This window comes from Ranitomeya imitator, chromosome 6, assembly GCF_032444005.1.
Source record: "Ranitomeya imitator isolate aRanImi1 chromosome 6, aRanImi1.pri, whole genome shotgun sequence".
In the NCBI taxonomy this organism is placed as follows: domain Eukaryota; kingdom Metazoa; phylum Chordata; class Amphibia; order Anura; family Dendrobatidae; genus Ranitomeya; species Ranitomeya imitator.
Window position 1 is genome coordinate 574,855,140 of NC_091287.1, and position 23,924 is coordinate 574,879,063.

Here is a 23,924-nt window from a genome sequence, read left to right on the forward strand (position 1 = left end):
TTTTATGTTTCGGCGCTTTTTATATGATAAAAACTATTTTATAGAAAAAATAATTATTTTTGCATCGCTTTATTCTGAGGACTAACTTTTTTATTTTTTCGCTGATGATGCTGTATGGCAGCTGGTTTTTTGCGGGACAAGATGACGTTTTCATTGGTACCATGGTTATTTATATGCGTCTTTTTGATCGCGTGTTATTCCACTTTTTGTTCGGCGGTATGATAATAAAGCGTTTTTTTTTTTTTTTCGTTTTTTTACGGTGTTGACTGAATGGGTTAACTAGTGGGACAGTTTTATAGGTCGGGTCGTTACGGACGCGGCGATACTAAATATGTCTTCTTTTATTTATTTATTTTTTATTTAGATAAAGGAATGTATTTATGGGAACAATATATATATTTTTTTTCTTTATTTAGGATTTTTTTTTTTTTTTACACATCTAAAAAAATTTTTTTAACTTTTTTACTTTGTCCCAAGGGGGACATCACTGTATAGTGACAGATCGCTGATCTGACACTTTGCAGAGTACTGTGTCAGATCAGCGATCTGGCGTACCCTGCTGCTGGGTTGCCTGAGCCTGCTCTGGACCCGGAAGTAGTCCCGTGGCCATTTTGCATTCGGGGCCTGCAGGGAGGAGACGCTCGGTACAAGGTGAGCACATCGCCTTGTACCGATCGTCTCAGGGAAGCACGCAGGGAGCCCCCTCCCTGCGCGATGCTTCCCTATACCGCCGGCACACTGCGATCATGTTTGATCGCAGTGTGCAGGGGGTTAATGTGCCGGGAGCGGTCCGTGACTGCTCCTGGCACATAGTGCCGGATGTCAGCTGCGATAGTCAGCTGACACCCGGCTGCGCTCCCCCCTGACTATCCTGTCACTGGGAATTAAGTCCCAGGTCACCTTGACGGGATAGTACGTCATATGGGATTAAGGGGTTAATGTCACTGGTGATCAGTGTATTACCTGTACACTATACACAGATAACCTGTATATGATGTCATTGGTGATTACGGTGTTGCCTGTACACTATACACTATATACAGAGCTCCTGTGTGAAGAAACCAGAGTATATACCCAGATAACTATGTTTTTACAAACCAAGAAGAATTTACTTTTTATCTGTATATTGGCTTGTGGATTTAAGTGCTTTTGTCAAGTGGGTCAAGAAGACAGACTTGCAAACTGATATATTATTTAACATACTGTGTAAGGGGTGGAGCCGCATATTCATCACTGTAATGGGCGGCACCACGTGACCGCTCATACTGGAGAAGGTGCGGCGTGGAGAGGACGCTGCGAGGGAGCCGGGTGAGTATTTTATTAACAGCGGGCGGGCGCACAGGGAGTGGGAGGGGGGTGGGGACAGGGATCTTTATTTTAAACACGGAAAAAAAAAAAAAGGATTTTTCATATCTTCTATCCAGCGAACGCTGCTGGAGAGAAGATATGAATGGCGGCTTCAGCACCAGATGCAGGGGACAGCGCTTATCTCTAGCACTGTCTCCTGCATGCTCCGTGTGGTACCCAGTCAGCACACGGGTGGCACTCGTGTGCCACACGGATGGCCTACGTGAGCTCACGGACACACGGACACGGATAATTCCGGTACCGATTTTTCCGGTACGGGAATTATCTGGACGTGTGAGACTGGCCTTACCCATGGTGAGAGAGCAAGCATTTACTGGTATGAGCCCTGGTCCATGCAGTCTTGCTAAAAAAAACTGACCGTCACATCCAAACATAGTCTATGTTTGGATGTGACAGTCACTTTTTTAAAATTTGTATTCACTGGCCTTCTGACTGAGCACTCCGCCTCTTAGCCACAGGTGTTTTAATCGCAGCAGGTCCATTACCCCTCCACAGAGAGAGAGAAATTTAGTCTCAGAAGAGGTTTCACAGGTACCCATTCATCTGAAGACGTCTATACTCAGCGAGGAAAGGAAATTGTAGGACCTGGTATACGAGAGGTGCCCTAATGTGGCTACCAGGTACACATGAATTGGCCAATTTATGCGCTAAACGCGCTCATTTTTTCATATTTCTAGTGCATTAATGCAGTTCAATTTTCATGTTTGCATGTTTTAGCGCTGCAGTGTACTGCCTTATTTATTTGACTGTATATGAGTTGGTGACTCTAGATTCAGCACCTGTTCACACTTAGTCTATGTTTGGATGTGACGGTCAGTTTTTTAAAATTTACATTGCACTTCAATGATCTGTTGAAGCGCAACGTAAGCGTGAAACGATAGTCGTCTGTATTTGCTCCACTGTTTTATCTGCCTGCTGTTGGTATGATGATGCCACAATAAAAGATTTTGTTGCATGGGACAGTATGTGCCAATCTGCTTTCTTTAATATGGATATACAAATTCTTTTTCTTTGAAAGTGGCACCCGCAATCCCTGGTGTGTGTGCAGCTTCATCAACCTGAGTTCATACAGCTGTGCCTTTGTCCTGCTTCTCTTCTATGGTATGTGAATACCAAAGGATAAGCTTCAGGCAGCCTGGGAAGGCCCGTCCATCATCCACCAACAGCTCAACCCGGTCACCTACGTAGTCACACTTGAACTTGCTCAGGGTAGGTGAAAGGCTTTTGACGTCAATATGATGAAGGCTCATCACGAACGTGAAGCCTATGTCCTACCAGTCTGCCCGAAGATGGGGAGGCAGACCCTCCTGGACATGCTGGCCCAAGCCAAGGCCGGTGGGTCCATCGAGGACGTGGAGGTATGCGCCTTGTTAACCGAGCCCCAGCGGTCGTAGTTGCGGACCACGTTGGAACCCTTCTAGCCTGTGTTCTCCAACCGACCTGGTAGGACTGAGTTCGCGGTCCACGAGGTGGACACCGGGAATAATGCCCCACTACGGCGAACATCCTATCGGATATCCGACGAGGTGCAGGTGGTTATGCGCCAGGAGATCGATGAGATTTTACAGCTGGAGGTAATTCAACGGTCAAAGAGCGTGTGGGCCTCACCTATAGTTCTCGTGCCAAAGAAGGATCGGACCACCCGGTTCTGCATGAACTACAGGGGGCTCAATGCCATCACAGCCTCTGATGCGCACCCAATGCCGCGCATCGAGGAGCTGCTTGAGCGGTTAGCTGGCGCAAAATATCTGTCCATAATGGATCTGAGTCGGGGATACTGGCAGAATCCCCTGAGCCCCGAGGCGCAGGAGAAGTCTGCCTTTATCACACCCTTGGGAATGTAAGAGTCCAAGGTCATGCCCTTCGGCATGAAGAATGCCCCTGCCACTTTCCAGCGGATGGTCAACCACCTGCTTCAGGGACTGGAGAAGTATGCAGTGGCGTATTTGGATGACATTGCCATCTTCAGTTCCTCCTGGGATGAACACCTGCAGCTTCTTCAGGAGTTGCTCAGGCGAACTCACCAAGCAGGTCTGACCCAACCCCAGGACTAAGAAGCAGGTGATATACTTCTTGGCCACTGCAGAGTACTGTAGGCGCTTCGTACAGAACTATAGTAGCCTGGCAAAACCCTTGACGGACCTTACCAGGAAGAGGCTACCCCAAACAGTCGACTGGACAGACAGCTGTGTGGTGGCCTTCCAGGCTTTGAAAAAAGCCCTGTGCAACTCTCCCATGTTAAAAGCAGTCAACAGCAGTTGACCGTTCCTGGTGCAGACCTATGCCAGCAAGTTTGGCCTTGGTGCTGCGCTCAGCCAGGTTGACTCAGGGAACCAAGAGCACCTCATGTTGTACCCGAGTCAGAAGCTTCTGCCGAGGGAAGTGGCCTATTCCACCATTGAGAAGTAGTGCCTGGCCATGGTTTGGGCCCTGCAACGTTTGCAGACCTACCTGTATGGTCACACCTTCACTGTGGTGACTGACCACAACCCTCTGCGCTGGCTACAAGCCATGTGTGGAACCAATGAAAGATTGCTACACTGAAGCCTTGCCCTCCAACAGTACGACTTTACCGTGAAACACAAAAAGGCCAGCGAGCATGGCAATGCAGATGGGTTGTCCCTCTGGGGCGAACCTACCGAGGTGTGCATGGAGGAGTACCGAGAGGTTCTTGCTCCATAGCGCAGTCCAAAAGGGGGAGGTGTCAGGAAATAGGAAGAATTTCTTATCATTTCAATTACACATACAGTGCTCTCAGCTTCAGTTTCCTCTGCCTGCATGTGCCTGTGTGCAATTTCACCTTTCCCCCTCTCTCCCCCCTGCTATATAGCTGTAATGTGAGACCAGCGTGCCAGCAACCTTCACTTAGCAGTTTATGGCTTTAAGCCGGATAAGGCAGCCATAGTACCATGTGTTCTTTTGTACCTGTAGAAACTTAACAGTAAGGCATATCTCGACCCCAATTAGAGACACAGATGTGAAAGCTATATATTTGGTATATGCAAAAATAGGGCTACATGCCGGTGCGTTTTCTGAGTGCAGTGCCTCGCAGGGACCAAGAGACGGATTACAATTTAAGCGGGTCATATATCTACCTCATTTTTACACTTAAAAGGGATCCCCATGACGTGGGGAGCATCACGATCATTGTGTCGCATAAGATATGCGGGATGATGGTTTTTCACATACTCAAGAAAAAGGAGTGCATTCCGTAGCTCTTCCCACCCCATGAGGTCATCCAGGGGGGATAGACTCTTAGTTTTGGACAAAGGTATAAAACTCAAAGGCCTAGACAAAGGGGAGTCTTTTGCTGGGGGACTCAGCTACTATAGGCTGTGCAATCTGACCTGAAGATAAGTGGGGAAGGTCCCCTCCCCCAACCACCACAGGGCGCACCATTGAAGGATATGAAAGAATCGTAAGTCGATGTTCACCGTTAATCCCTTTTTACTTGTAATTGTTTGTACATATGATACTTTTCTTTTATAATATCCTTTTACCCTTTTGTAAACACTGCCTACCTTTTTGGAGTAAAATATAAAATTACTAGCTTTGTTTCTCCTTGCTCTATAACGTACTGTCACGTCCTATGAAGTGAATAACGCTACTAATTTGGGTTGGTTCCAGACCTGTTATTAATTAAGGAATCAGAGCTGGTGGCAGCTGAATTGTCCTGTGCATTTGGGAGACCTGGTAGTGACGGACGGCATTGATAATTATCGTTCCCGCCTAAGTGGGAGTAGTTATATCGCCCTCACTGCAGTGTGCCCATTAGCCAGTACAAAGTAAGGCAGCCTTTCTGGCGACTAATTATGCTAGGTGCAGTACCCTGCCTGACCTGAGGGTAAGGGGGGGGGGGGGCACCAGAGAGCTGCAAGTTCAAACCGAAACTGGAAAGTGGGAAATAGATAAATCCCCTACAGAAAACAACCAGGGGCAACTAAACAACCCCGGTTCATGACATATTGGTGTGAGCGGTGGGGATGATAAAGATATCCTCCCTGGGATCCATGACAACATACTTTTCTCCATATTAATGTCTATTGATGTAGATGAGGACAGAGAAGCCCCCGGAGGTGGATGTGGGGGGCACATACTTTCTCCATATTAATGTCTATTGATGTAGATGAGGACAGAGAAGCCCCCGGAGGTGGATGTGGGGGGCACATACTATCTCCATATTAATGTCTATGGATGTAGATGAGGACAGAGAAGCCCCCGGAGGAGGATGTGGGGGGCAAATACTGTCTCCATATTAATGTCTATTGATGTAGATGAGGACAGTGAAGCCCCCGGAGGTGGATGTGGGGGGCACATACTTTCTCCATATTAATGTCTATTGATGTAGATGAGGACAGTGAAGCCCCCGGAGGTGGATGTGGGGGGCACATACTGTCTCCATATTAATGTCTATAGATGTAGATGAGGACAGAGAAGCCCCCGGAGGAGGATGTGGGGGGCACATACTTTCTCCATATTAATGTCTATGGATGTAGATGAGGACAGTGAAGCCCCCGGAGGAGGATGTGGGGGGCACATACTATCTCCATATTAATGTCTATTGATGTAGATGAGGACAGAGAAGCCCCCGGAGGTGGATGTGGGGGGCACATACTTTCTCCATATTAATGTCTATGGATGTAAATGAGGACAGTGAAGCCCCCGGAGGTGGATGTGGGGGGCACATACTTTCTCCATATTAATGTCTATGGATGTAGATGAGGACAGTGAAGCCCCCGGAGGAGGATGTGGGGGGCACATACTTTCTCCATATTAATGTCTATGGATGTAGATGAGGACAGTGAAGCCCCCGGAGGTGGATGTGGGGGGCACATACTTTCTCCATATTAATGTCTATGGATGTAGATGAGGACAGTGAAGCCCCCGGAGGTGGATGTGGGGGGCACATACTGTCTCCATATTAATGTCTATGGATGTAGATGAGGACAGTGAAGCCCCCGGAGGTGGATGTGGGGGGCACATACTGTCTCCATATTAATGTCTATGGATGTAGATGAGGACAGAGAAGCCCCCGGAGGAGGATGTGGGGGGCACATACTTTCTCCATATTAATGTCTATGGATGTAGATGAGGACAGAGAAGCCCCCGGAGGTGGATGTGGGGGGGCACATACTTTCTCCATATTAATGTCTATGGATGTAGATGAGGACAGAGAAGCCCCCGGAGGAGGATGTGGGGGGCACATACTTTCTCCATATTAATGTCTATGGATGTAGATGAGGACAGAGAAGCCCCCGGAGGTGGATGTGGGGGGCACATACTTTCTCCATATTAATGTCTATGGATGTAGATGAGGACAGAGAAGCCCCCGGAGGAGGATGTGGGGGGCACATACTTTCTCCATTTTAATGTCTATGGATGTAGATGAGGACAGAGAAGCCCCCGGAGGTGGATGTGGGGGGCACATACTTTCTCCATATTAATGTCTATGGATGTAGATGAGGACAGAGAAGCCCCCGGAGGTGGATGTGGGGGGCACAAACTTTCTCCATATTAATGTCTATGGATGTAGATGAGGACAGAGAAGCCCCCGGAGGTGGATGTGGGGGGGCACATACTTTCTCCATATTAATGTCTATGGATGTAGATGAGGACAGAGAAGCCCCCGGAGGTGGATGTGGGGGGCACATACTTTCTCCATATTAATGTCTATGGATGTAGATGAGGACAGAGAAGCCCCCGGAGGTGGATGTGGGGGGCACATACTTTCTCCATATTAATGTCTATGGATGTAGATGAGGACAGAGAAGCCCCCGGAGGTGGATGTGGGGGGGCACATACTTTCTCCATATTAATGTCTATGGATGTAGATGAGGGCAGAGAAGCCCCCGGAGGAGGATGTGGCGGGCACATACTTTCTCCATATTAATGTCTATGGATGTAGATGAGGACAGTGAAGCCCCCGGAGGTGGATGTGGGGGGCACATACTTTCTCCATATTAATGTCTATGGATGTAGATGAGAACAGTGAAGCCCCCGGAGGAGGATGTGGGGGGCACATACTTTCTCCATATTAATGTCTATGGATGTAGATGAGGACAGTGAAGCCCCCGGAGGAGGATGTGGGGGGCACATACTGTCTCCATATTAATGTCTATGGATGTAGATGAGGACAGTGAAGCCCCCGGAGGAGGATGTAGGGGGCACATACTTTCTCTATATTAATGTCTATGGATGTAGATGAGGGCAGAGAAGCCCCCGGAGGAGGATGTGGCGGGCACATACTTTCTCCATATTAATGTCTATGGATGTAGATGAGGACAGTGAAGCCCCCGGAGGTGGATGTGGGGGGCACATACTTTCTCCATATTAATGTCTATGGATGTAGATGAGGACAGTGAAGCCCCCGGAGGAGGATGTGGGGGGCACATACTTTCTCCATATTAATGTCTATGGATGTAGATGAGGACAGTGAAGCCCCCGGAGGAGGATGTGGGGGGCACATACTGTCTCCATATTAATGTCTATGGATGTAGATGAGGACAGTGAAGCCCCCGGAGGTGGATGTGGGGGGCACATACTTTCTCCATATTAATGTCTATGGATGTAGATGATGACAGAGAAGCCCCCGGAGGTGGATGTGGGGGGCACATACTTTCTCCATATTAATGTCTATGGATGTAGATGAGGACAGAGAAGCCCCCGGAGGTGGATGTGGGGGGCACATACTTTCTCCATATTAATGTCTATGGATGTAGATGAGGACAGAGAAGCCCCCAGAGGAGGATGTGGGGGGCACATACTTTCTCCATATTAATGTCTTTAGATGTAGATGAGGACAGTGAAGCCCCCGGAGGTGGATGTGGGGGGCACATACTTTCTCCATATTAATGTCTATGGATGTAGATGAGGACAGAGAAGCCCCCGGAGGTGGATGTGGGGGGCACATACTTTCTCCATATTAATGTCTATGGATGTAGATGAGGACAGTGAAGCCCCCGGAGGAGGATGTGGGGGGCACATACTGTCTCCATATTAATGTCTATGGATGTAGATGAGGACAGTGAAGCCCCCGGAGGAGGATGTGGGGGGCACATACTTTCTCCATATTAATGTCTATGGATGTAGATGAGGACAGTGAAGCCCCCGGAGGAGGATGTGGGGGGCACATACTGTCTCCATATTAATATCTATGGATGTAGATGAGGACAGTGAAGCCCCCGGAGGAGGATGTGGGGGGCACATACTGTCTCCATATTAATGTCTATGGATGTAGATGAGGACAGTGAAGCCCCCGGAGGAGGATGTGGGGGGCACATACTGTCTCCATATTAATGTCTATGGATGTAGATGAGGACAGTGAAGCCCCCAGAGGAGGATGTGGGGGGCACATACTGTCTCCATATTAATGTCTATGGATGTAGATGAGGACAGAGAAGCCCCCGGAGGTGGATGTGGGGGGCACATACTGTCTCCATATTAATGTCTATGGATGTAGATGAGGACAGTGAAGCCCCCGGAGGTGGATGTGGGGGGCACATACTTTCTCCATATTAATGTCTATGGATGTAAATGAGGACAGTGAAGCCCCCGGAGGAGGATGTGGGGGGCACATACTGTCTCCATATTAATGTCTATGGATGTAGATGAGGACAGAGAAGCCCCCGGAGGAGGATGTGGGGGGCACATACTGTCTCCATATTAATGTCTATGGATGTAGATGAGGACAGAGAAGCCCCCGGAGGTGGATGTGGGGGGCACATACTTTCTCCATATTAATGTCTATGGATGTAAATGAGGACAGTGAAGCCCCCGGAGGTGGATGTGGGGGGCACATACTGTCTCCATATTAATGTCTATGGATGTAAATGAGGACAGTGAAGCCCCCGGAGGTGGATGTGGGGGGCACATACTTTCTCCATATTAATGTCTATGGATGTAGATGAGGACAGTGAAGCCCCCGGAGGTGGATGTGGGGGGCACATACTTTCTCCATATTAATGTCTATGGATGTAGATGAGGACAGAGAAGCCCCCGGAGGAGGATGTGGGGGGCACATACTGTCTCCATATTAATGTCTATGGATGTAGATGAGGACAGTGAAGCCCCCGGAGGAGGATGTGGGGGGCACATACTGTCTCCATATTAATGTCTATGGATGTAGATGAGGACAGTGAAGCCCCCGGAGGAGGATGTGGGGGGCACATACTGTCTCCATATTAATGTCTATGGATGTAGATGAGGACAGTGAAGCCCCCGGAGGAGGATGTGGGGGGCACATACTGTCTCCATATTAATGTCTATTGATGTAGATGAGGACAGAGAAGCCCCCGGAGGTGGATGTGGGGGGCACATACTGTCTCCATATTAATGTCTATGGATGTAGATGAGGACAGAGAAGCCCCCGGAGGTGGATGTGGGGGGCACATACTGTCTCCATATTAATGTCTATGGATGTAGATGAGGACAGTGAAGCCCCCGGAGGAGGATGTGGGGGGCACATACTGTCTCCATATTAATGTCTATGGATGTAGATGAGGACAGTGAAGCCCCCGGAGGAGGATGTGGGGGGCACATACTTTCTCCATATTAATGTCTATGGATGTAGATGAGGACAGTGAAGCCCCCGGAGGAGGATGTGGGGGGCACATACTTTCTCCATATTAATGTCTATTGATGTAGATGAGGACAGAGAAGCCCCCGGAGGTGGATGTGGGGGGCACATACTGTCTCCATATTAATGTCTATGGATGTAGATGAGGACAGTGAAGCCCCCGGAGGAGGATGTGGGGGGCACATACTGTCTCCATATTAATGTCTATGGATGTAGATGAGGACAGAGAAGCCCCCGGAGGAAGATGTGGGGGGCACATACTGTCTCCATATTAATGTCTATTGATGTAGATGAGGACAGAGAAGCCCCCGGAGGTGGATGTGGGGGGCACATACTGTCTCCATATTAATGTCTATGGATGTAGATGAGGACAGTGAAGCCCCCGGAGGAGGATGTGGGGGGCACATACTGTCTCCATATTAATGTCTATGGATGTAGATGAGGACAGTGAAGCCCCCGGAGGAGGATGTGGGGGGCACATACTTTCTCCATATTAATGTCTATGGATATAGATGAGGACAGAGAAGCCCCCGGAGGAGGATGTGGGGGGCACATACTTTCTCCATATTAATGTCTATGGATGTAGATGAGGACAGAGAAGCCCCCGGAGGAGGATGTGGGGGGCACATACTTTCTCCATATTAATGTCTATGGATGTAGATGAGGACAGTGAAGCCCCCGGAGGTGGATGTGGGGGGCACATACTGTCTCCATATTAATGTCTATGGATGTAGATGAGGACAGTGAAGCCCCCGGAGGAGGATGTGGGGGGCACATACTGTCTCCATATTAATGTCTATTGATGTAGATGAGGACAGAGAAGCCCCCGGAGGTGGATGTGGGGGGCACATACTTTCTCCATATTAATGTCTATGGATGTAGATGAGGACAGAGAAGCCCCCGGAGGAGGATGTGGGGGGCACATACTGTCTCCATATTAATGTCTATGGATGTAGATGAGGACAGAGAAGCCCCCGGAGGTGGATGTGGGGGGCACATACTTTCTCCATATTAATGTCTATGGATGTAGATGAGGACAGTGAAGCCCCCGGAGGTGGATGTGGGGGGCACATACTTTCTCCATATTAATGTCTATGGATGTAAATGAGGACAGTGAAGCCCCCGGAGGAGGATGTGGGGGGCACATACTGTCTCCATATTAATGTCTATGGATGTAGATGAGGACAGAGAAGCCCCCGGAGGAGGATGTGGGGGGCACATACTGTCTCCATATTAATGTCTATGGATGTAGATGAGGACAGAGAAGCCCCCGGAGGTGGATGTGGGGGGCACATACTTTCTCCATATTAATGTCTATGGATGTAAATGAGGACAGTGAAGCCCCCGGAGGAGGATGTGGGGGGCACATACTGTCTCCATATTAATGTCTATGGATGTAGATGAGGACAGTGAAGCCCCCGGAGGAGGATGTGGGGGGCACATACTGTCTCCATATTAATGTCTATGGATGTAGATGAGGACAGTGAAGCCCCCGGAGGAGGATGTGGGGGGCACATACTGTCTCCATATTAATGTCTATGGATGTAGAGGAGGACAGTGAAGCCCCCGGAGGAGGATGTGGGGGGCACATACTGTCTCCATATTAATGTCTATGGATGTAGATGAGGACAGTGAAGCCCCCGGAGGAGGATGTGGGGGGCACATACTGTCTCCATATTAATGTCTATTGATGTAGATGAGGACAGAGAAGCCCCCGGAGGTGGATGTGGGGGGCACATACTGTCTCCATATTAATGTCTATGGATGTAGATGAGGACAGAGAAGCCCCCGGAGGTGGATGTGGGGGGCACATACTGTCTCCATATTAATGTCTATGGATGTAGATGAGGACAGTGAAGCCCCCGGAGGAGGATGTGGGGGGCACATACTGTCTCCATATTAATGTCTATGGATGTAGATGAGGACAGTGAAGCCCCCGGAGGAGGATGTGGGGGGCACATACTTTCTCCATATTAATGTCTATGGATGTAGATGAGGACAGTGAAGCCCCCGGAGGAGGATGTGGGGGGCACATACTTTCTCCATATTAATGTCTATTGATGTAGATGAGGACAGAGAAGCCCCCGGAGGTGGATGTGGGGGGCACATACTGTCTCCATATTAATGTCTATGGATGTAGATGAGGACAGTGAAGCCCCCGGAGGAGGATGTGGGGGGCACATACTGTCTCCATATTAATGTCTATGGATGTAGATGAGGACAGAGAAGCCCCCGGAGGAAGATGTGGGGGGCACATACTGTCTCCATATTAATGTCTATTGATGTAGATGAGGACAGAGAAGCCCCCGGAGGTGGATGTGGGGGGCACATACTGTCTCCATATTAATGTCTATGGATGTAGATGAGGACAGTGAAGCCCCCGGAGGAGGATGTGGGGGGCACATACTGTCTCCATATTAATGTCTATGGATGTAGATGAGGACAGTGAAGCCCCCGGAGGAGGATGTGGGGGGCACATACTTTCTCCATATTAATGTCTATGGATGTAGATGAGGACAGTGAAGCCCCCGGAGGAGGATGTGGGGGGCACATACTGTCTCCATATTAATGTCTATTGATGTAGATGAGGACAGAGAAGCCCCCGGAGGTGGATGTGGGGGGCACATACTGTCTCCATATTAATGTCTATGGATGTAGATGAGGACAGTGAAGCCCCCGGAGGAGGATGTGGGGGGCACATACTGTCTCCATATTAATGTCTATTGATGTAGATGAGGACAGAGAAGCCCCCGGAGGTGGATGTGGGGGGCACATACTTTCTCCATATTAATGTCTATGGATGTAGATGAGGACAGAGAAGCCCCCGGAGGAGGATGTGGGGGGCACATACTGTCTCCATATTAATGTCTATGGATGTAGATGAGGACAGTGAAGCCCCCGGAGGAGGATGTGGGGGGCACATACTGTCTCCATATTAATGTCTATTGATGTAGATGAGGACAGAGAAGCCCCCGGAGGAGGATGTGGGGGGCACATACTTTCTCCATATTAATGTCTATGGATGTAGATGAGGACAGTGAAGCCCCCGGAGGAGGATGTGGGGGGCTCATACTGTCTCCATATTAATGTCTATGGATGTAGATGAGGACAGAGAAGCCCCCGGAGGTGGATGTGGGGGGCACATACTTTCTCCATATTAATGTCTATGGATGTAGATGAGGACAGTGAAGCCCCCGGAGGAGGATGTGGGGGGCACATACTGTCTCCATATTAATGTCTATGGATGTAGATGAGGACAGTGAAGCCCCCGGAGGTGGATGTGGGGGGCACATACTTTCTCCATATTAATGTCTATGGATGTAGATGAGGACAGTGAAGCCCCCGGAGGAGGATGTGGGGGGCACATACTGTCTCCATATTAATGTCTATGGATGTAGATGAGGACAGTGAAGCCCCCGGAGGAGGATGTGGGGGGCACATACTGTCTCCATATTAATGTCTATTGATGTAGATGAGGACAGAGAAGCCCCCGGAGGTGGATGTGGGGGGCACATACTGTCTCCATATTAATGTCTATGGATGTAGATGAGGACAGTGAAGCCCCCGGAGGTGGATGTGGGGGGCACATACTTTCTCCATATTAATGTCTATGGATGTAGATGAGGACAGTGAAGCCCCCGGAGGAGGATGTGGGGGGCACATACTGTCTCCATATTAATGTCTATGGATGTAGATGAGGACAGTGAAGCCCCCGGAGGTGGATGTGGGGGGCACATACTTTCTCCATATTAATGTCTATGGATGTAGATGAGGACAGTGAAGCCCCCGGAGGAGGATGTGGGGGGCACATACTGTCTCCATATTAATGTCTATGGATGTAGATGAGGACAGAGAAGCCCCCGGAGGTGGATGTGGGGGGCACATACTGTCTCCATATTAATGTCTATGGATGTAGATGAGGACAGTGAAGCCCCCGGAGGAGGATGTGGGGGGCACATACTTTCTCCATATTAATGTCTATGGATGTAGATGAGGACAGAGAAGCCCCCGGAGGAGGATGTGGGGGGCACATACTGTCTCCATATTAATGTCTATGGATGTAGATGAGGACAGTGAAGCCCCCGGAGGAGGATGTGGGGGGCACATACTGTCTCCATATTAATGTCTATGGATGTAGATGAGGACAGTGAAGCCCCCGGAGGAGGATGTGGGGGGCACATACTTTCTCCATATTAATGTCTATGGATGTAGATGAGGACAGTGAAGCCCCCGGAGGAGGATGTGGGGGGCACATACTGTCTCCATATTAATGTCTATTGATGTAGATGAGGACAGAGAAGCCCCCGGAGGTGGATGTGGGGGGCACATACTGTCTCCATATTAATGTCTATGGATGTAGATGAGGACAGTGAAGCCCCCGGAGGAGGATGTGGGGGGCACATACTGTCTCCATATTAATGTCTATTGATGTAGATGAGGACAGAGAAGCCCCCGGAGGTGGATGTGGGGGGCACATACTTTCTCCATATTAATGTCTATGGATGTAGATGAGGACAGAGAAGCCCCCGGAGGAGGATGTGGGGGGCACATACTGTCTCCATATTAATGTCTATGGATGTAGATGAGGACAGTGAAGCCCCCGGAGGAGGATGTGGGGGGCACATACTGTCTCCATATTAATGTCTATTGATGTAGATGAGGACAGAGAAGCCCCCGGAGGTGGATGTGGGGGGCACATACTTTCTCCATATTAATGTCTATGGATGTAGATGAGGACAGAGAAGCCCCCGGAGGAGGATGTGGGGGGCACATACTGTCTCCATATTAATGTCTATGGATGTAGATGAGGACAGAGAAGCCCCCGGAGGTGGATGTGGGGGGCACATACTTTCTCCATATTAATGTCTATGGATGTAGATGAGGACAGTGAAGCCCCCGGAGAAGGATGTGGGGGGCACATACTTTCTCCATATTAATGTCTATGGATGTAGATGAGGACAGTGAAGCCCCCGGAGGAGGATGTGGGGGGCACATACTGTCTCCATATTAATGTCTATGGATGTAGATGAGGACAGTGAAGCCCCCGGAGGAGGATGTGGGGGGCACATGCTGTCTCCATATTAATGTCTATGGATGTAGATGAGGACAGAGAAGCCCCCGGAGGAGGATGTGGGGGGCACATACTGTCTCCATATTAATGTCTATGGATGTAGATGAGGACAGAGAAGCCCCCGGAGGAGGATGTGGGGGGCACATACTGTCTCCATATTAATGTCTATTGATGTAGATGAGGACAGAGAAGCCCCCGGAGGAGGATGTGGGGGGCACATACTGTCTCCATATTAATGTCTATGGATGTAGATGAGGACAGAGAAGCCCCCGGAGGTGGATGTGGGGGGCACATACTTTCTCCATATTAATGTCTATGGATGTAGATGAGGACAGTGAAGCCCCCGGAGGTGGATGTGGGGGGCACATACTGTCTCCATATTAATGTCTATGGATGTAGATGAGGACAGAGAAGCCCCCGGAGGAGGATGTGGGGGGCACATACTGTCTCCATATTAATGTCTATTGATGTAGATGAGGACAGTGAAGCCCCCGGAGGAGGATGTGGGGGGCACATACTTTCTCCATATTAATGTCTATGGATGTAGATGTGGACAGTGAAGCCCCCGGAGGAGGATGTGGGGGGCACATACTGTCTCCATATTAATGTCTATGGATGTAGATGAGGACAGTGAAGCCCCCGGAGGAGGATGTGGGGGGCACATACTTTCTCCATGTTAATGTCTATGGATGTAGATGAGGACAGTGAAGCCCCCGGAGGAGGATGTGGGGGGCACATACTGTCTCCATATTAATGTCTATGGATGTAGATGAGGACAGAGAAGCCCCCGGAGGTGGATGTGGGGGGCACATACTGTCTCCATATTAATGTCTATGGATGTAGATGAGGACAGAGAAGCCCCCGGAGGTGGATGTGGGGGGCACATACTGTCTCCATATTAATGTCTATGGATGTAGATGAGGACAGTGAAGCCCCCGGAGGAGGATGTGGGGGGCACATACTGTCTCCATATTAATGTCTATGGATGTAGATGAGGACAGTGAAGCCCCCGGAGGAGGATGTGGGGGGCACATACTTTCTCCATATTAATGTCTATGGATGTAGATGAGGACAGTGAAGCCCCCGGAGGAGGATGTGGGGGGCACATACTTTCTCCATATTAATGTCTATGGATGTAGATGAGGACAGAGAAGCCCCCGGAGGTGGATGTGGGGGGCACATACTTTCTCCATATTAATGTCTATGGATATAGATGAGGACAGTGAAGCCCCCGGAGGTGGATGTGGGGGGCACATACTTTCTCCATATTAATGTCTATGGATGTAGATGAGGACAGAGCACCCCCGGAGGTGGATGTGGGGGGCACATACTTTCTCCATATTAATGTCTATTGATGTAGATGAGGACAGAGAAGCCCCCGGAGGAGGATGTGGGGGGCACATACTTTCTCCATATTAATGTCTATTGATGTAGATGAGGACAGTGAAGCCCCCGGAGGAGGATGTGGGGGGCACATACTGTCTCCATATTAATGTCTATGGATGTAGATGAGGACAGTGAAGCCCCCGGAGGAGGATGTGGGGGGCACATACTTTCTCCATATTAATGTCTATTGATGTAGATGAGGACAGTGAAGCCCCCGGAGGAGGATGTGGGGGGCACATACTTTCTCCATATTAATGTCTATTGATGTAGATGAGGACAGTGAAGCCCCCGGAGGAGGATGTGGGGGGCACATACTGTCTCCATATTAATGTCTATGGATGTAGATGAGGACAGTGAAGCCCCCGGAGGAGGATGTGGGGGGCACACACTTTCTCCATATTAATGTCTATGGATGTAGATGAGGACAGTGAAGCCCCCGGAGGAGGATGTGGGGGGCACATACTGTCTCCATATTAATGTCTATGGATGTAGATGAGGACAGTGAAGCCCCCGGAGGAGGATGTGGGGGGCACATACTGTCTCCATATTAATGTCTATGGATGTAGATGAGGACAGTGAAGCCCCCGGAGGAGGATGTGGGGGGCACATACTTTCTCCATATTAATGTCTATGGATGTAGATGAGGACAGTGAAGCCCCCGGAGGAGGATGTGGGGGGCACATACTGTCTCCATATTAATGTCTATGGATGTAGATGAGGACAGTGAAGCCCCCGGAGGAGGATGTGGGGGGCACATGCTGTCTCCATATTAATGTCTATGGATGTAGATGAGGACAGAGAAGCCCCCGGAGGAGGATGTGGGGGGCACATACTGTCTCCATATTAATGTCTATGGATGTAGATGAGGACAGAGAAGCCCCCGGAGGAGGATGTGGGGGGCACATACTGTCTCCATATTAATGTCTATTGATGTAGATGAGGACAGAGAAGCCCCCGGAGGAGGATGTGGGGGGCACATACTGTCTCCATATTAATGTCTATGGATGTAGATGAGGACAGAGAAGCCCCCGGAGGTGGATGTGGGGGGCACATACTGTCTCCATATTAATGTCTATTGATGTAGATGAGGACAGTGAAGCCCCCGGAGGAGGATGTGGGGGGCACATACTTTCTCCATATTAATGTCTATGGATGTAGATGAGGACAGTGAAGCCCCCGGAGGAGGATGTGGGGGGCACATACTGTCTCCATATTAATGTCTATGGATGTAGATGAGGACAGAGAAGCCCCCGGAGGTGGATGTGGGGGGCACATACTGTCTCCATATTAATGTCTATGGATGTAGATGAGGACAGAGAAGCCCCCGGAGGTGGATGTGGGGGGCACATACTGTCTCCATATTAATGTCTATGGATGTAGATGAGGACAGTGAAGCCCCCGGAGGAGGATGTGGGGGGCACATACTGTCTCCATATTAATGTCTATGGATGTAGATGAGGACAGAGAAGCCCCCGGAGGAGGATGTGGGGGGCACATACTGTCTCCATATTAATGTCTATGGATGTAGATGAGGACAGAGAAGCCCCCGGAGGAGGATGTGGGGGGCACATACTGTCTCCATATTAATGTCTATGGATGTAGATGAGGACAGTGAAGCCCCCGGAGGAGGATGTGGGGGGCACATACTGTCTCCATATTAATGTCTATGGATGTAGATGAGGACAGTGAAGCCCCCGGAGGAGGATGTGGGGGGCACATACTTTCTCCATATTAATGTCTATGGATGTAGATGAGGACAGAGAAGCCCCCGGAGGTGGATGTGGGGGGCACATACTTTCTCCATATTAATGTCTATGGATATAGATGAGGACAGTGAAGCCCCCGGAGGTGGATGTGGGGGGCACATACTTTCTCCATATTAATGTCTATGGATGTAGATGAGGACAGAGCACCCCCGGAGGTGGATGTGGGGGGCACATACTTTCTCCATATTAATGTCTATTGATGTAGATGAGGACAGAGAAGCCCCCGGAGGAGGATGTGGGGGGCACATACTTTCTCCATATTAATGTCTATTGATGTAGATGAGGACAGTGAAGCCCCCGGAGGAGGATGTGGGGGGCACATACTGTCTCCATATTAATGTCTATGGATGTAGATGAGGACAGTGAAGCCCCCGGAGGAGGATGTGGGGGGCACATACTTTCTCCATATTAATGTCTATTGATGTAGATGAGGACAGTGAAGCCCCCGGAGGAGGATGTGGGGGGCACATACTTTCTCCATATTAATGTCTATTGATGTAGATGAGGACAGTGAAGCCCCCGGAGGAGGATGTGGGGGGCACATACTGTCTCCATATTAATGTCTATGGATGTAGATGAGGACAGTGAAGCCCCCGGAGGAGGATGTGGGGGGCACACACTTTCTCCATATTAATGTCTATGGATGTAGATGAGGACAGTGAAGCCCCCGGAGGAGGATGTGGGGGGCACATACTGTCTCCATATTAATGTCTATGGATGTAGATGAGGACAGTGAAGCCCCCGGAGGAGGATGTGGGGGGCACATACTGTCTCCATATTAATGTCTATGGATGTAGATGAGGACAGAGAAGCCCCCGGAGGAGGATGTGGGGGGCACATACTTTCTCCATATTAATGTCTATGGATGTAGATGAGGACAGTGAAGCCCCCGGAGGTGGATGTGGGGGGCACATACTATCTCCATATTAATGTCTATGGATGTAGATGAGGACAGAGAAGCCCCCGGAGGTGGATGTGGGGGGCACATACTTTCTCCATATTAATGTCTATGGATGTAGATGAGGACAGTGAAGCCCCCGGAGGTGGATGTGGGGGGCACATACTTTCTCCATATTAATGTCTATAGATGTAGATGAGGACAGTGAATCCCCCGGAGGAGGATGTGGGGGGCACATACTTTCTCTATATTAATGTCTATGGATGTAGAGGAGGACAGTGAAGCCCCCGGAGGAGGATGTGGGGGGCACATACTTTCTCCATATTAATGTCTATGGATGTAGATGAGGACAGTGAAGCCCCCGGAGGAGGATGTGGGGGGCACATACTGTCTCCATATTAATGTCTATGGATGTAGATGAGGACAGTGAAGCCCCCGGAGGTGGATGTGGGGGGCACATACTTTCTCCATATTAATGTCTATTGATGTAGATGAGGACAGAGAAGCCCCCGGAGGAGGATGTGGGGGGCACATACTTTCTCCATATTAATGTCTATGGATGTAGATGAGGACAGTGAAGCCCCCGGAGGAGGATGTGGGGGGCACATACTTTCTCCATATTAATGTCTATTGATGTAGATGAGGACAGAGAAGCCCCCGGAGGAGGATGTGGGGGGCACATACTGTCTCCATATTAATGTCTATGGATGTAGATGAGGACAGTGAAGCCCCCGGAGGTGGATGTGGGGGGCACATACTTTCTCCATATTAATGTCTATTGATGTAGATGAGGACAGAGAAGCCCCCGGAGGAGGATGTGGGGGGCACATACTTTCTCCATATTAATGTCTATGGATGTAGATGAGGACAGTGAAGCCCCCGGAGGAAGATGTGGGTGTCACATACTGTCTCCATATTAATGTCTATGGATGTAGATGAGGACAGTGAAGCCCCCGGAGGAGGATGTGGGGGGCACATACTTTCTCCATATTAATGTCTATGGATGTAGATGAGGACAGTGAAGCCCCCGGAGGAAGATGTGGGGGTCACATACTGTCTCCATATTAATGTCTATGGATGTAGATGAGGACAGTGAAGCCCCCGGAGGGGGATGTGGGGGGCACATACTTTCTCCATATTAATGTCTATAGATGTAGATGAGGACAGTGAAGCCCCCGGAGGTGGATGTGGGGGGCACATACTTTCTCCATATTAATGTCTATGGATGTAGATGAGGACAGTGAAGCCCCCGGAGGTGGATGTGGGGGGCACATACTTTCTCCATATTAATGTCTATGGATGTAGATGAGGACAGAGAAGCCCCCGGAGGAGGATGTGGGGGGCACATACTTTCTCCATATTAATGTCTATGGATGTAGATGAGGACAGTGAAGCCCCCGGAGGAGGATGTGGGGGGCACATACTTTCTCCATATTAATGTCTATAGATGTAGATGAGGACAGAGAAGCCCCCGGAGGTGGATGTGGGGGGCACATACTTTCTCCATATTAATGTCTATGGATGTAGATGAGGACAGTGAAGCCCCCGGAGGAAGATGTGGGGGTCACATACTGTCTCCATATTAATGTCTATGGATGTAGATGAGGACAGTGAAGCCCCCGGAGGTGGATGTGGGGGGCACATACTTTCTCCATATTAATGTCTATGGATGTAGATGAGGACAGAGAAGCCCCCGGAGGAGGATGTGGGGGGCACATACTTTCTCCATATTAATGTCTATGGATGTAGATGAGGACAGAGAAGCCCCCGGAGGAGGATGTGGGGGGCACATACTTTCTCCATATTAATGTCTATGGATGTAGATGAGGACAGAGAAGCCCCCGGAGGAGGATGTGGGGGGCACATACTATCTCCATATTAATGTCTATGGATGTAGATGAGGACAGTGAAGCCCCCGGAGGAGGATGTGGGGGGCACATACTTTCTCCATATTAATGTCTATGGATGTAGATGAGGACAGAGAAGCCCCCGGAGGTGGATGTGGGGGGCACATATTTTCTCCATATTAATGTCTATGGATGTAGATGAGGACAGAGAAGCCCCCGGAGGAGGATGTGGGGGGCACATACTTTCTCCATATTAATGTCTATGGATGTAGATGAGGACAGTGAAGCCCCCGGAGGAGGATGTGGGGGGCACATACTGTCTCCATATTAATGTCTATGGATGTAGATGAGGACAGAGAAGCCCCCGGAGGAGGATGTGGGGGGCACATACTGTCTCCATATTAATGTCTATGGATGTAGATGAGGACAGTGAAGCCCCCGGAGGTGGATGTGGGGGGCACATACTTTCTCCATATTAATGTCTATGGATGTGGATGAGGACAGTGAAGCCCCCGGAGGAGGATGTGGGGGGCACATACTTTCTCCATATTAATGTCTATGGATGTAGATGAGGACAGTGAAGCCCCCGGAGGTGGATGTGGGGGGCACATACTGTCTCCATATTAATGTCTATGGATGTAGATGAGGACAGTGAAGCCCCCGGAGGAGGATGTGGGGGGCACATACTGTCTCCATATTAATGTCTATGGATGTAGATGAGGACAGAGAAGCCCCCGGAGGAGGATGTGGGGGGCACATACTGTCTCCATATTAATGTCTATGGATGTAGATGAGGACAGTGAAGCCCCCGGAGGTGGATGTGGGGGGCACATACTGTCTCCATATTAATGTCTACGGATGTAGGTGAGGACAGTGAAGCCCCCGGAGGAGGATGTGGGGGGCACATACTTTCTCCATATTAATGTCTATGGATGTAGATGAGGACAGTGAAGCCCCCGGAGGTGGATGTGGGGGGCACATACTGTCTCCATATTAATGTCTATGGAGGTAGATGAGGACAGTGAAGCCCCCGGAGGTGGATGTGGGGGGCACATACTGTCTCCATATTAATGTCTATGGATGTAGATGAGGACAGAGAAGCCCCCGGAGGAGGATGTGGGGGGCACATACTGTCTCCATATTAATGTCTATGGATGTAGATGAGGACAGTGAAGCCCCCGGAGGTGGATGTGGGGGGCACATACTGTCTCCATATTAATGTCTATGGATGTAGATGAGGACAGTGAAGCCCCCGGAGGTGGATGTGGGGGGCACATACTGTCTCCATATTAATGTCTATGGATGTGGATGAGGACAGTGAAGCCCCCGGAGGAGGATGTGGGGGGCACATACTTTCTCCATATTAATGTCTATGGATGTAGATGAGGACAGTGAAGCCCCCGGAGGTGGATGTGGGGGGCACATACTGTCTCCATATTAATGTCTATGGAGGTAGATGAGGACAGTGAAGCCCCCGGAGGTGGATGTGGGGGGCACATACTGTCTCCATATTAATGTCTATGGATGTAGATGAGGACAGAGAAGCCCCCGGAGGAGGATGTGGGGGGCACATACTGTCTCCATATTAATGTCTATGGATGTAGATGAGGACAGAGAAGCCCCCAGAGGAGGATGTGGGGGGCACATACTGTCTCCATATTAATGTCTATGGATGTAGATGAGGTCAGAGAAGCCCCCGGAGGAGGATGTGGGGGGCACATACTGTCTCCATATTAATGTCTATGGATGTAGATGAGGACAGAGAAGCCCCCAGAGGAGGATGTGGGGGGCACATACTGTCTCCATATTAATGTCTATGGATGTAGATGAGGTCAGAGAAGCCCCCGGAGGAGGATGTGGGGGGCACATACTTTCTACATATTAATGTCTATGGATGTAGATGAGGACAGAGAAGCCCCCGGAGGAGGATGTGGGGGGCACATACTTTCTCCATATTAATGTCTATGGATGTAGATGAGGTCAGAGAAGCCCCCGGAGGTGGATGTGGGGGGCACATACTTTCTCCATATTAATGTCTATGGATGTAGATGAGGACAGTGAAGCCCCCGGAGGTGGATGTGGGGGGCACATACTGTCTCCATATTAATGTCTATGGATGTAGATGAGGACAGGGAAGCCCCCGGAGGAGGATGTGGGGGGCACATACTGTCTCCATATTAATGTCTATGGATGTAGATGAGGACAGAGAAGCCCCCGGAGGAGGATGTGGGGGGCACATATTGTCTCCATATTAATGTCTATGGATGTAGATGAGGACAGTGAAGCCCCCGGAGGTGGATGTGGGGGGCACATACTGTCTCCATATTAATGTCTATGGATGTAGATGAGGACAGTGAAGCCCCCGGAGGTGGATGTGGGGGGCACATACTTTCTCCATATTAATGTCTATGGATGTAGATGAGGACAGAGAAGCCCCTGGAGGTGGATGTGGGGGGCACATACTGTCTCCATATTAATGTCTATGGATGTAGATGAGGACAGAGAAGCCCCCGGAGGAGGATGTGGGGGGCACATACTGTCTCCATATTAATGTCTATGGATGTAGATGAGGACAGAGAAGCCCCTGGAGGTGGATGTGGGGGGCACATACTGTCTCCATATTAATGTCTATGGATGTAGATGAGGACAGAGAAGCCCCCGGAGGAGGATGTGGGGGGCACATACTGTCTCCATATTAATGTCTATGGATGTAGATGAGGACAGTGAAGCCCCCGGAGGAGGATGTGGGGGGCACATACTGTCTCCATATTAATGTCTATGGATGTAGATGAGGACAGTGAAGCCCCCGGAGGAGGATGTGGGGGGCACATACTGTCTCCATATTAATGTCTATGGATGTAGATGAGGACAGTGAAGCCCCCGGAGGAGGATGTGGGGGGGCACATACTGTCTCCATATTAATGTCTATGGATGTAGATGAGAACAGTGAAGCCCCCGGAGGAGGATGTGGGGGGGCACATACTTTCTCCATATTAATGTCTATGGATGTAGA